The sequence below is a fragment of the Schistocerca serialis genome, unplaced genomic scaffold (genome assembly GCF_023864345.2).
Source record: "Schistocerca serialis cubense isolate TAMUIC-IGC-003099 unplaced genomic scaffold, iqSchSeri2.2 HiC_scaffold_897, whole genome shotgun sequence".
In the NCBI taxonomy this organism is placed as follows: Eukaryota; Metazoa; Arthropoda; class Insecta; order Orthoptera; family Acrididae; genus Schistocerca; species Schistocerca serialis.
The window spans coordinates 2,171,697-2,184,238 of NW_026048515.1; the positions used below are offsets into that span (position 1 = coordinate 2,171,697).

A 12,542-nucleotide genomic window follows, 5' to 3' on the forward strand; every position below is an offset into this window, starting at 1 on the left:
TCATTAGTTCATCACACACCGATCTCTTATTAAAATTGTATGCCAGACTGATACACAAACAAGGATCCTCAGCTTACTATAATTGATGCTTATTCTATTGCACCATTTCAACTTACCTCTTAGCTTCAGTTTGTTACTGCATAGTTTCTACAAATTGACCTAGTTATAACAACCACCTTCATTAGAAAGTATAGAATAAAAAGATGACTTGAACGCACTGTATTATTATGTGGATATGAACTGTAGTGACCACTTACAACTTTGCACTGCCTTAACCAGTATTCTCACTTTTCTCTGGCAGTCTTCGTCCAGTTGAGATGTCTGATTAAGTGAAGTAGCTGAATAGTTACATCATCAACTAATTTCTGGTGGCTTGAGAGGTTTAAAAGAAAGTTACATACGTAGGCCAAAGAAAGGTCAATCAAAACAGCATTTTGGCCTTTAAAAAAGAAAGCCACCGTCAACAGAAAAAAGTTGTGTGTGTCAGTTATGGATGTAGGTCTTAGAAATTTCTGCTCTACAAATGTACAGGTGTGTAACAGAGAAGAGAAGAATATAATAGAAGGAAACATTCCACGTGGGAAAAATTATATATAAAATCAAAGATGAGGTGACTTACCGAACGAAAGCGCTGGCAGGTCGATAGACACACAAACAAACACAAACATACACACAAAATTCTAGCTTTCGCAACAAACTGTTGCCTCATCAGGAAAGAGGGAAGGAGAGGGGAAGACGAAAGGAAGTGGGTTTTAAGGGAGAGGGTAAGGAGTCATTCCAATCCCGGGAGCGGAAAGACTTACCTTAGGGGGGAAAAAAGGACAGGTATACACTCGCACACACGCACATATCCATCCACACATACAGACACAAGCAGACATATTTAAAGAGTTCTTTTTTCTCTTTAAATATGTCTGCTTGTGTCTGTATGTGTGGATGGATATGTGCGTGTGTGCGAGTGTATACCTGTCCTTTTTTCCCCCTAAGGTAAGTCTTTCCGCTCCCGGGATTGGAATGACTCCTTACCCTCTCCCTTAAAACCCACTTCCTTTCGTCTTCCCCTCTCCTTCCCTCTTTCCTGATGAGGCAACAGTTTGTTGCGAAAGCTTGAATTTTGTGTGTATGTTTGTGTTTGTTTGTGTGTCTATCGACCTGCCAGTGCTTTCGTTCGGTAAGTCACCTCATCTTTGATTTTATATATAAAGAGAAGAGAAGAATCTAGATATAATTGGAATGGACAAGTAGAGTAGGAAATAAACCAATACTAGGGTGCCATATATAAGAAAAGACTTCGTACCTAGAGGAAAGCCTGATAGGGCATGTTAGGATTTTATGAGTAAAAAAATGGAAACTTATGTATGTATCACTGGTAACTTTTATACAAATACCTAAAATAACTATTTCAAAATTGCAGTATCTCTCTGCAGTTTCATAGATTTTTAATTTTAAGTGAGCATATATTGTATTGATATATGGTGAACATAAAATTAATTTGTATGCTGTGGAATGCAGAATTTTGCTAATTTTTTTCTGTTTACAGGAATATATGACAGTAAAAAATAATGTCTGCTGAAACAATGCACACAGAAGACTGAAATGCTGAAGAAGTACATAGGAATTACAAATTAGCAAAAAAGTGTTTTTGGGAATAATAAAAAAGTGTACAGTAGTCTTTAAATAAAACCTTTGAAGTAAGAAAATTGAAATATTTTGAAGGAAGCTTATATATGATAGTGACTAAAACACATGGAATTAAAAGTTTACTAAAGATGCATTTCATCATATTGGTGTGCCTTTCAGAAAATTATTTTTATGAGCTGTTGGAAGACATACAAATCTTATATAGACCATAATGCCAGTTTGTTGAGAAATTCAAACCATAATGCCAGTTTGTTGAGAAATTCAAATTACACCATTGTTACACAGGTACAGATAGGTTGTAATCAAAAAATTAGAGGTTATGATACTGTCATTTTGCAAATTTATTTATTCGTACATGTGCTTTCTGGTATGCCAAAAAGTCTTGTTTATGGTGAAATTTGAAAAGTTTTGTTGGTAACTGATTAATCGTATGTTTTTATGCAGTTTGCTAGGGCCAAAGTATCAGTGATGTACAAGACCAATGAAGCTATGCTGCACATAACTTTAACAAGATGCAAAATTTTGCTGTACTGAAGGAATTTAACATAAATTAATACTGCTCAGGGAAAGTAGAGATTAAAGTAGAAAAGTAGGTTGTTGTTACTTTGAGATTGCTTTAACAACTTTCTAATGTTTATTTATAATTCCATATTTTAAAGACTGAAAATATGTAAGCATTGGATGTGAGATGTGAATACGTAAGCCTGAAGGAAACGTTGTTTCATAGTGATTTTTATGGAACATCATTGTGTATGTTTTGTGGTGTGGCTAATGTCCTAATGTAGCATTTTTTCCCCAATGTTAAACTTCCTTTTTCTTTTCTTTCTACTTTTTTCTTCAACTTTCATTAATTGTTGGTCATATTAGTGCAAGTAATACAGTATGTGGGGGATATTATTACTTACTATAGGTGGTATTCATTTGTTCCAGTTCACTACTATTAATATTAGTGCTTTAGTTATGATAAATGGAAGCCATTAGTGGGATATAAATTATGTTTTAGAGAGCAGACTAAAACATACCTATAAGATGAAAGTTTTTTAAAGTAGAGAGAAATGTGTGGGACAAACACATATGAGATGTAAAGAGGAACATGTGTAGGACGAAAAACACACACACACATTTTTGTGGAACAGTCTAACACTTGGTACTTCACCTTAAAGGTGTGTTTATTAATTGTTAATTATCCAATTATCTATTATTTACATCCCTCTGCTGCCCATTTTAATGTGCTTTACATATTTTATTGTGTTAAAAATCATTTATGTTAACTTATTCTGCCAAAATAAACATTGCACTTTTGAAAAATGCTCCAATGTAGCAGACAGTTTTTCTATGTGTGTTCTCTTTTCATTCATATCACAACTTACATTGGATTTTAAATTATGAGCTTCAAATGTCTTACAAAGACGTATGTGGTGTGCTCTGTGTACATAGGTTTTTGCACAGTACTCTGACACAAAACAGAGAGAAAGCAACTGTCCTTTTGGTGAGAGTGGATTCTTGTTGACTTTTCCCAGTGTAAAGCGCTAATAAGAATATTATAAGTCAACATTCCATTCTGGTTAGAGTAATTTGTTTGTGTGCAGTTTCTTATATGTCTCTTCTATCAAGTTGTCTCCATGACATCTATGTCTTCCCATGACTTTTCTCAGAACTTGAAAGGTACTTCTCATTTGCTGTTTTTTGGTGCTTTAAATTAGAATGAGAGTTTCCTTTGTAGATGTCGAGCACCTTTGAAAATTCTTGTTTATATACATTATGGCATCTTAACATCCAGAAGCTTCCATCAAATATATCAGAACCTTAAAAGTAATTTTATCTATATTGCAGGAACTTTTAGGCTGAAAACTAACTCTTGAGTAGGGCTTGTCCCCCTCCCCCCATAAAAGATTTCTTTTTTACAAAAATGATAAGGAGCATTATTCAAAACAGTGTATGTAACTCCTCAAGTGATGAGTGTCTGTATTCTTGGTTCCTGCATGTCATGTCACATTCTGGATCCTACATGTCTGACACATTGTTTGTATTGTTCCAATATTTTTAATACATTTCTTCTTATTCCCCAGGTGTTTCTGAGAAATTTGTCTGAACCATTCGTCATTAAAAAATAAAAATTAAAAAAAAAATGTTGAACTTTCCTATGTTGAAGCTAGTTGAATCACATTGTCAGTGAAACAGTGACCAATACAATACTGAAAAATGTATGTTTTAGTCTAAAGGCACAATTTATTTATTTTGCCTAGTGACTAACAGTTTTGATTCACAGTGCCATTCTCAGGCCATCCTCTAAGACGCAGTCGTCACATTCACTTCCCAAGTGGGTGTGTCAGTTACTTATTTGACACACCTAATTGGAAAGCGAGCATGATGACTGCGTGTCAGGGGCTGGCCTGAGGATGGTACTGTGTACTGAAATGGGTTGCCAGCAGGCAAAATAAATAAATAATTTGTCATTATAGACTAAAACATATTTTCTTTTTAGTACACCCTTTATCTATCAACACATTTTATTTCAATATTGTAAAAGCAGTATTGTAATATCCTGCCACAGAGAAGAGTATGCATTTATTTGTTTGTATGCGAGTAATGTGTACACACAGCCTCTAAGAGTGGAATTAACAAATTGGTCAAAATAATTTACCAACAGGTATGTTTGATGCATTCTGTGCAATAGTCATACATAATTGTTAAGTTTAAATGTCACTCAGAGTGATAACAACCAACTGAATTAAATCGCCACAAAAATTTATTTCCTGTGGAATATGGTCATAATTTCTATGTGTGACTTAAAATTTTTGTTGAGATAAATTGTACTTAAGAAAAATAACTCCTGCCTCTGCGAGCAAAATACATTTGGAACCATGGAGACAGATTGTTTGCAAATAGTTCATCTACAAAGTCTATATCCTCTCATTTTATGGAATTGTAGATGTATATTATATTGAGTACACTAAAACAAATCGGGCCTCTTAGATACTGAATTGGTCAATTTCTTTTTGCAATGGCAAAAAGAGAAATTGATTGTTGTCAAGACTGGACAACTGAGGTGCAACAAGTTGCAATTCAAGTGCGAACCAATGTGTTTACATAAGCATGCTAGTTTGATATTTTGTTCTGGCTTGTTCTGTGCTGTGATATGTTAAGTAACAGGGGGAAAAGGAATGATCGGAATAGATGCTAATACTTCTGCCCTACATTTATCCTAGCAGCTATGTACAGAGTTGCTCGTAATAGTGTTGCCAAAGGAAATGGGTATGCCTTAGCAAACATTAATGATTGTTCAGCCTTATGGGCCGTGTGTACACACAATTCATAGTTGCTGAAGTATTGCTGCCTATGAACTTATGGCAGTTGACTGAATCCAGAAGGCAACTATGGCTTTAGTTCCCTCCAGTACTGACTTCATGTGACATGAGTTATAGATAATTATTCATATTTCTTGATTCACCTTTACTGAGACTTTATTTTATATAATAAAAATATGATTTCTGAATGTTGCTTGAAAATCCATTTGGTAATTCAGTATGAAAGTTCTATTATATTTTATGCATAAAAAAGACACTAATTCAGATGTTGGTAATCAAAATCTGCAGTAAATTTGACAGAATTTTGATTTGATGTTGAATGGAATAAAATTGAAATGTACTGTATGTTTTTAGAAATAAACTGGCACCTGTTCAAAGTTTTACTACATGTGTCACTTATTTCCAGGGTTGTATCACTGTGTGTGTAAAACCTGCTGTGTTTAGATTCTTGAGAAGATGTTGTTAGTAACTGTATAAAAATTGAAGAACTGATTTGAAAAGTTTTTTATAATTAAAGAGAAATGAAAAGTTGGTCGTGACTTACCTACAGGAGGCACAATTCACTGTGATCTTGATAGAAACATTTAAATTAGCGAGATACCATATAATTGGGCAGATAATAAAATCTACTCACTAAGCAGCAACAGGAGAAAATATGTATAAAAGTTAAGGAAATGTGCAAGCTTTCAGAGCCAGTGGCTCCTCCTCCTGGCGGAAAGGAAGAGGGGAAGGAAGAGGGACGAAGGAAAAGGACTGGTGAGGTTTAGGAAATGAGGAGAGTTATGGAAATCCTGGGTCAGAAGAGACTTTCCAAACAGGATAAGAAGGAAAGACTGTTGGGTACTGCACCAGACAAGATTTGAAAACCTGAAAGCTTAATTGTAGAAGAGCCACTGCCTCCGAAAGCTTGCTCATTTTCGTAACCTTCGTATGTGTTTCCGTCTGAAAATATTGCGTTCATTGTCACACTAGCTAATTTCAACTTTACGTATAGCTTTTTCAGTGTTTTGGACCAGCCCTAAAAACAAATCAGGTTATAGGAAGCAGAATGCCCCTTTGGTAAGTCAACCTTTTAATGGGCCTTGTGGGAGAGCCATTCCTCAACTTCTAAAACCACAATTAATTGTGGTCTGGACTCCTCCATTTACAAAGGGCATTCGAAAAGTTTTGCGCAGTCGTCTGTAATTTTTTTTGTTTTTTGCAGGGGGAGAACGAAATCTTTTGTATCATACTTGGAACATTTTGCTATATATTGAGCCTACTCAGTGTAGCCTCCATCAGCTGTGATGCATCTGGCCCAACGTTCTTTCCATGATGTAAATACAGTTTGGTAAAATTCTGAGGATTGACTTTTACGCCGCCATCGCTGTACACAGGAAATAAGGCTTTCTCACTATCAAAAGTTTTACCACGCAGGTAGGCCTTCAGATGAGTAAAGAGGTAAAAATCAGACGGAGCCAATTCCGGACTATTGGGAGGATGAAGAACAATTTTCCAACCCATTTTCCTGATTTTCTACTATGTCATAAGGACTGTGTGGGGTTTGGCATTGTCATGGTGTAGTCTGATGAGCTGAGCCTGAAGCTGTGGTCTGTGGGTCTTGATGGCATGTTACAGCTTGTCCAATGACAAACAGTAACAGTCCCTGTTAATTGTGGAGCCGTGTTCCAAAAAGTCAATGAAAATGACACCACACTGGTCCCAGAAGAAGGAGGCCATCACCTTTTGGTCTGCTGTTTGTGAAAGTCTTGGTTTCTTCTTCTGAGGCGATCCTGGATGACGCCACTCCATGGATTTGATTTTGCTATCAGGTTCCATCTTGGGTAATGACATCATCAAAACACTGTTTCCACTCTTCAGTAAAGGTCTTCATGAGACCCTTGCACACATTCTTCCCCATCATTTTCGTTTCTCTTGTCAATAATCTAGGCATCCAATGTGCACAGATTTTTTTTGTACTGTAGTGACTGTACCACTGATACCACACTATCCAATGACAAATGAGTCATTTCAGCAATCTGTCATGTCATCACAAATCTGTCATTTTGGATGATTTGATCAATGGTCTCCTTATTCACATCGCTCATTGCCATCAATGGTCTGCCGCATTGTGGATTGTCCAGTAGAGAGAAATCACCTTCCTTAAACCTCTGCAACTACTGCTGGATACTGCTGCAATCCACTGTGTCCTCCCCATAACCAGGGAGCAACTTCCTGTGAATCAGTGTGGCAGTCATCGCCAGTTTTGAAGAGGAACTCCATCACCGACTGTTGTCACAACCTGACATCTAGTTCATGGTCCATTATGGCTCACCTGTAAATAAAAGAAAATACTTTTATGTACTAATTTACAGCTAAATGTACCAAGGATGTTCACAAAAAATTTCACTCTCCTCCTGCAAAAAATAAAAAAATTAGAGATGGTTGTGCAAACATTTTTGGACGGCCTTTGTACTGCATCATGTTAACTCCTTTCCCAATGGAAATTCCCTTGGTTCTTCTCAAAACCTAAAACCCAATCCCAAGATGTTGTCCACTTCATTAGGCTTCCATCCAAATTTCAGTCCACATCAAACAATTGGGGGGGGGGGGAGGGGGACAGCAGCCACTATCTGTCCTGTGGCCTAGATATCAGTGAGAAGATATCTGGTCTAATATTGATTATCTCATAACTATACCAGTAACCTATTACAGGCTTTTTCCTCATGTAACTACCACACTGACCTTGTCTACAGATAAATGTCCTTGGCAGTCTTCTCCTCCATCCAGCTGGTCAATATAGCTTCTGCTTCCAAATAAGTTAGCAGCACATTAATCACCTAATACCATCCAGTGTCTGGATAGATTACTTTACCATGGCCTTGATTATCCCAAGTCATGCCGTACCATGAGATCTACTCCATCCAATATTCTCCACTATTGCTCATGACAACTTTTCTATCATGAAAAAGGATGTATTGTTTCCAGATGAAGAAATTCACATGTAAATAGCATGAAGCATCGAAGCTGTGACAATATCTAATTTTGTTTAAAGATGTCTGGCAGTACCAACAACAAAGACCTTCTAATAACAACTGCAACATTAAGAATTATATCGCAAAAGACGTTTGAAATATCAGCTTTCCACCATAGCCTTCTTCAGAGAAGGAAACACACACACACACACACACACACACACACACACACATTTATTCACAAAAACACTCGCACCACATGCACACTTTGACCAGCACCTCAGATCGGAAATCCGAGCTGCCGGAGATGGCAGTCGCGTGTGAGTGTGTGTGTGTGTGTGTGTGTGTGTGTGTGTGTGTGTGCAAGCAACTTAATGTGTCATGTTTATGGTAAGTAGCAATCTGGCTTTCCCTTATGTTGTTAATCGTCACCGTTTTTTGCATTAGTGGGCTTTTGTGTCCTACAGCAGAAAATGAGAGAAAAAATAATAGTACATAAGGAAAATAAAAAAAGTGCACATTATAAAAAAAAAGAAACATATTACAAAAAGCACACTAATAAATGGAAGTCAGTCAGTCAAAAAAGAGGTGATATCTGCTGTAGATCATAGCCAATCATTGCCGGTCTCTAGCGTCATCTTCTGTGGTATCGATAACGATGCCATGGCGTATTAAAGTTATTAGGTTGGCACTACGACAGACACCGACGACAGCGCCCTCTAGTTGGTGCTGTGCAGATCTACGAGCTCCGCTCCAGATTCTCCCATTTCATCAAGAGCAGACGGCCGAGACACTTCGCACCTCATTGCAAAGTTATGTATTCTTCTTGCTAGAGTAAAGGTGATTTAAATTCATACTGCAGTACCAACGTGTTTTGCCTCACCTGCTCCCACTCACTTCCTTCATTCGGTCAACCTTTCAGTTTTCAGGAGCAGACCCACGTGCCGCCTTCCAGGCGGGGTACAAAATCTTCCACTGCTGTGGTATCCATTTGTTAGTACTCAATGCTTCCATCACATCCGTGGACATCACCATGGGCATTTTCCAGCAGGTTGAGAATGAAGGACTGTTAGGCAGGGATCCACCAGCACAAAAAATGTGGCCAAGTCACTATAGCCTCTTCTGTCCTAATATTTGTTCTGTGTATGGCTTTCCAAACTGCTGGTACAGGTCTTCCTTCATTCTTCACTCTTATTTACCTACCGTAGTACTGTAGACAGGACCATAGGTGTTTCAAAGTACCGTACTCTCAAAGGCACAGATTGCTTCTGCAGATGTTGCTGATGTTACCCAGGCTTCATGATAATACAAAAACAGCAGCCATAATAGTGTCAAGTACAGCTGCATCTTATTCTTCTGTGATATTAGATATGACAATACATTGTTCTGAATAAGGAAAATGGAATTGGCATTTATCATCTGTTGATGCATTTCTTTTACCAGCTCACTTTTGTTAGTCAGTATGGATCCCAGGTACTCAAATTATAAACATTGTTCAAAGGTGTGCCTGTCAATGATGGAAGGAAGGAGAGCTTGATAGCATGATACAATAATATATTTTGTTTCATCATCTTTCATCACCTCCCCACTTTTCTTCACATTGTGGAGAAATCGGGAAGTATCAGCACATACTTGCTCTAGATTGTCGCCAATGAATCACACCACCATCAACAAATGCCAGGATTGTGTCTGCTCACATCATCTCCATTCCTGTGATCTGAGAAGTGGCACAGGTTGCTTTTTCCAAAGCCAAGTTGAATAGTATGGGTGCCATTGAATCTGCTTGTCTCAGTCCATTTTCAATACTGAATGGTGGCAATAGTTGGTTGTCGAAGCATGCTTGTCAAGTTGATTGATAGATGTTTGTTGCTGACGTCTCCAGTCCAAAGACTGATTTGATGCAGCTCCCCATGCTACTCTATCCTGTGCAAGGTCTTCATCTCCGAATAACTTCTGCAACCTACTTCCTTCTGAATCAACTTATTGTATTTATTTCTTGGTCCGCCTCTATAATTTTACTTTCCACACTTCCCTCCAATACCAAGTTGGTGATCTCTTGGTGTCTCAGAATGTGTCCTATCAACTGATCCCTTCTTCTGGTCTGGTTGCACCACAAATTTTTCTCCCCTATTGTATTCAATACCTCCTCATTAGCTAAATGCTCTACCCATCTGATCTTCAGCATTCTTCAGTAGTACCACATTTCAAAAGCTTCTATTACCTTCTTTTCTAAACTGTTCATCGCCCGCATTTTGTTTCCATATGTGGCTCCACTCTATACAAATTCTTTCAGAAAAGACTTCCTAACACTGAAAGCTGTATTCGCCATTAAAAAATTTCTCTTCTTCAGAAATGCTTTTCTTGCAGTTGCCAGTCTACATTTTATATCCTCTGTATTTTGGCCATTGTCCATTATTTTGCGAACCAATATCAAAACTCATCTAATACTTTTAAGTGTCTATTTTCTTAATCTAATTCCATCAGCTTCATCTGATTTAAGTTGACTGCATTCCATTATCCTTGTTTTGCTGCTGTTATGTTAATCTTATAAGCATCTTTCAAGACACTGTCCATTCCATTTGAATGCTGTTCCAAGTCTGAACTCTAATTATTCTCCAAATTTTTCTTTGGATTTCTTCATTGCTTGCTCACTGTCCAGACTGAATAACGATAGGGATTGGCTAAAATCCTGTCTCACTTCCTTCTCAATCACTGTTTCCTTTTCATGCCACTCAACTCTTATAACTGCTGTCTGGTTTCTGTATAAGCTGTAAATAGTCTTTTACTCCCTGTATTTTACCCCTGATACCTTCAGAATTGCAAAAAGAATATATGTTCCAGTGAACATTGTCAGAAGCTTTCTCTAAGTCTACAAATGTTATAAATGTGGGCTTGCCTTTCCTTAACCTATGTTTTAAAATAAGTGTAGTGTCAGTATCACTTTGTGAGCACCTGCATTTCTCTGTATTCCAAACTGATCTTCCCCAAGGTCAGGTTCCACTATTTTTTCCATTCTTTTGCAAACAATTCGTATTAGTATGTTGCAACTGAGACATATTAAACTGATAGTTTGTTAATATTCACACTTGTCAGTGCCAGCTTTCTTTGATAGTAGCAAGCTGCAATTATTTGGGTGTATTTCGATGGGATGTTAAATTCCTCCAGCATGGAGTGGCCAATGTTGTCATAAGCTTGTTGAAATTCAATGAAGGTGAGATGTAATTCTCATTCAAACTAGTAAAATTTTTCTGTTGGCTGGCTCGAGGTAAATATGTGATGAAGAGTCGACCATCCAGGGACAAGGCTACATTGGAGAGGCCTACATTTCCTTCAACCAATGGTTTTGTGCTGTTTAGAAACAGCGTTGTGAAGACTTTGTAGACATTCAGATAATGAAATCCTTCGGTAGTATGATACTTATGTAGCATTATCCTTTTTGAAGATGAGACGTAAAGTCTAGTAGCACTTGACCAGTCGCATACTTTATAACAATGTAAGTTGTCAGTAGATACGCCTGGCAAATCTTGAGGCCTGGAAAAAGGAGTTTGAGGACTTTGATTTTTCATCTGCTGTCAACAGACTTTTATGATGTCCCTCTTTCTTCTTCCTTGTGAGCTGATCTGTGTTAAGCCTCGCCTTGTAATAAGCTGTCCTTCTATCTTCAGAAATTTTTTCTAGCCATTTTAGCCTCTTTGCTGATCTGGTCTCTAGTGATTCTTGAAGTTCTTCTTCGAGCCAAGGTTTACTTCTGCACTTTGGATGGCAAAAAACCCCTACATTTGTTGTTGTAATGCATAATAAAACTGGAAACTGGGGGTACGTTGCTAAAAATGTCAGTCAAAGGGAAAGAAAAATTAGGAGAGACAGAATACACACAGATGCACAGCAAACTAAAACAAGGTAGCCATGAGTCACAGTGTATCTCCAAATATACAGAGCATATTTGCAAGCAAATGAATGAAACTACATGGTTCTAGAGGCCTTTCCAAGTCTAAAGCATGTATCGTGTATGTATGCAGACTGAATCGATTAATGAAAATTTGTACTAAGGTCAGGATTTGAACCTGGATCTCCTGCTCACTAGGTAGATACTCAACCACTACACCACCCTCCTCAGTCACTATCCCAGGGTGGCGTAGTGGTTAGCACATCTGTCTAGTGAGCAGGAGACTCAGGTTCAAATCCCGGCCTTTGTACAAATTTTCATTTGTTGCTGCGGTCTGCATATATACGTCATAGATGTCTGAGACTTGAAAAGGTCTCTGGAACCATATAGTTTCATTTGATAAAGCACATATGCTTGGGTTTCAGGCAGGATGCCCCATTTTGTTTGTTGCTGAGATGCTATTTCAATACATTAAGAGAGGCTCTGCAATGCTGTTCAGGTTTAAGGGGAACACTAAGTGGGCTGATGTGAATGTGAATTTGGACTGAGGAGGGAGGTGTGCTGGGGTGATCCGTGTAGTTGTGCAAAGCCACTGTGCCAGGTGGCATAATGGTTAATGCATCTACCTAGAGAACAGGAGATGAATCCTGGCCTCGGTACAAATTTTCATTCATTGCTTCAGTCTGCATATTTGCAAAATGGAATTCTGGTGAAAAATTAATAAGAAAATTTAGGGAGGAGCCCATGACAAGT

General features: G+C 37.8%; 1 protein-coding gene across 1 annotated transcript in view; it reads left to right on the forward strand.

Annotated features, from left to right (window-relative positions):
- Positions 1 to 5,332, forward strand: part of LOC126452529 (malonate--CoA ligase ACSF3, mitochondrial-like) — a 105,420-nt gene extending 100,088 nt beyond the window's left edge. Inside the window, exon 11 of the mRNA XM_050091086.1 lies at positions 1,541 to 5,332. The gene's annotated coding sequence lies outside the window, so the exon portion shown is untranslated. The remainder of the gene's footprint in view (positions 1 to 1,540) is intronic.
- The last annotated feature ends 7,210 nt before the right edge of the window (positions 5,333 to 12,542 follow it).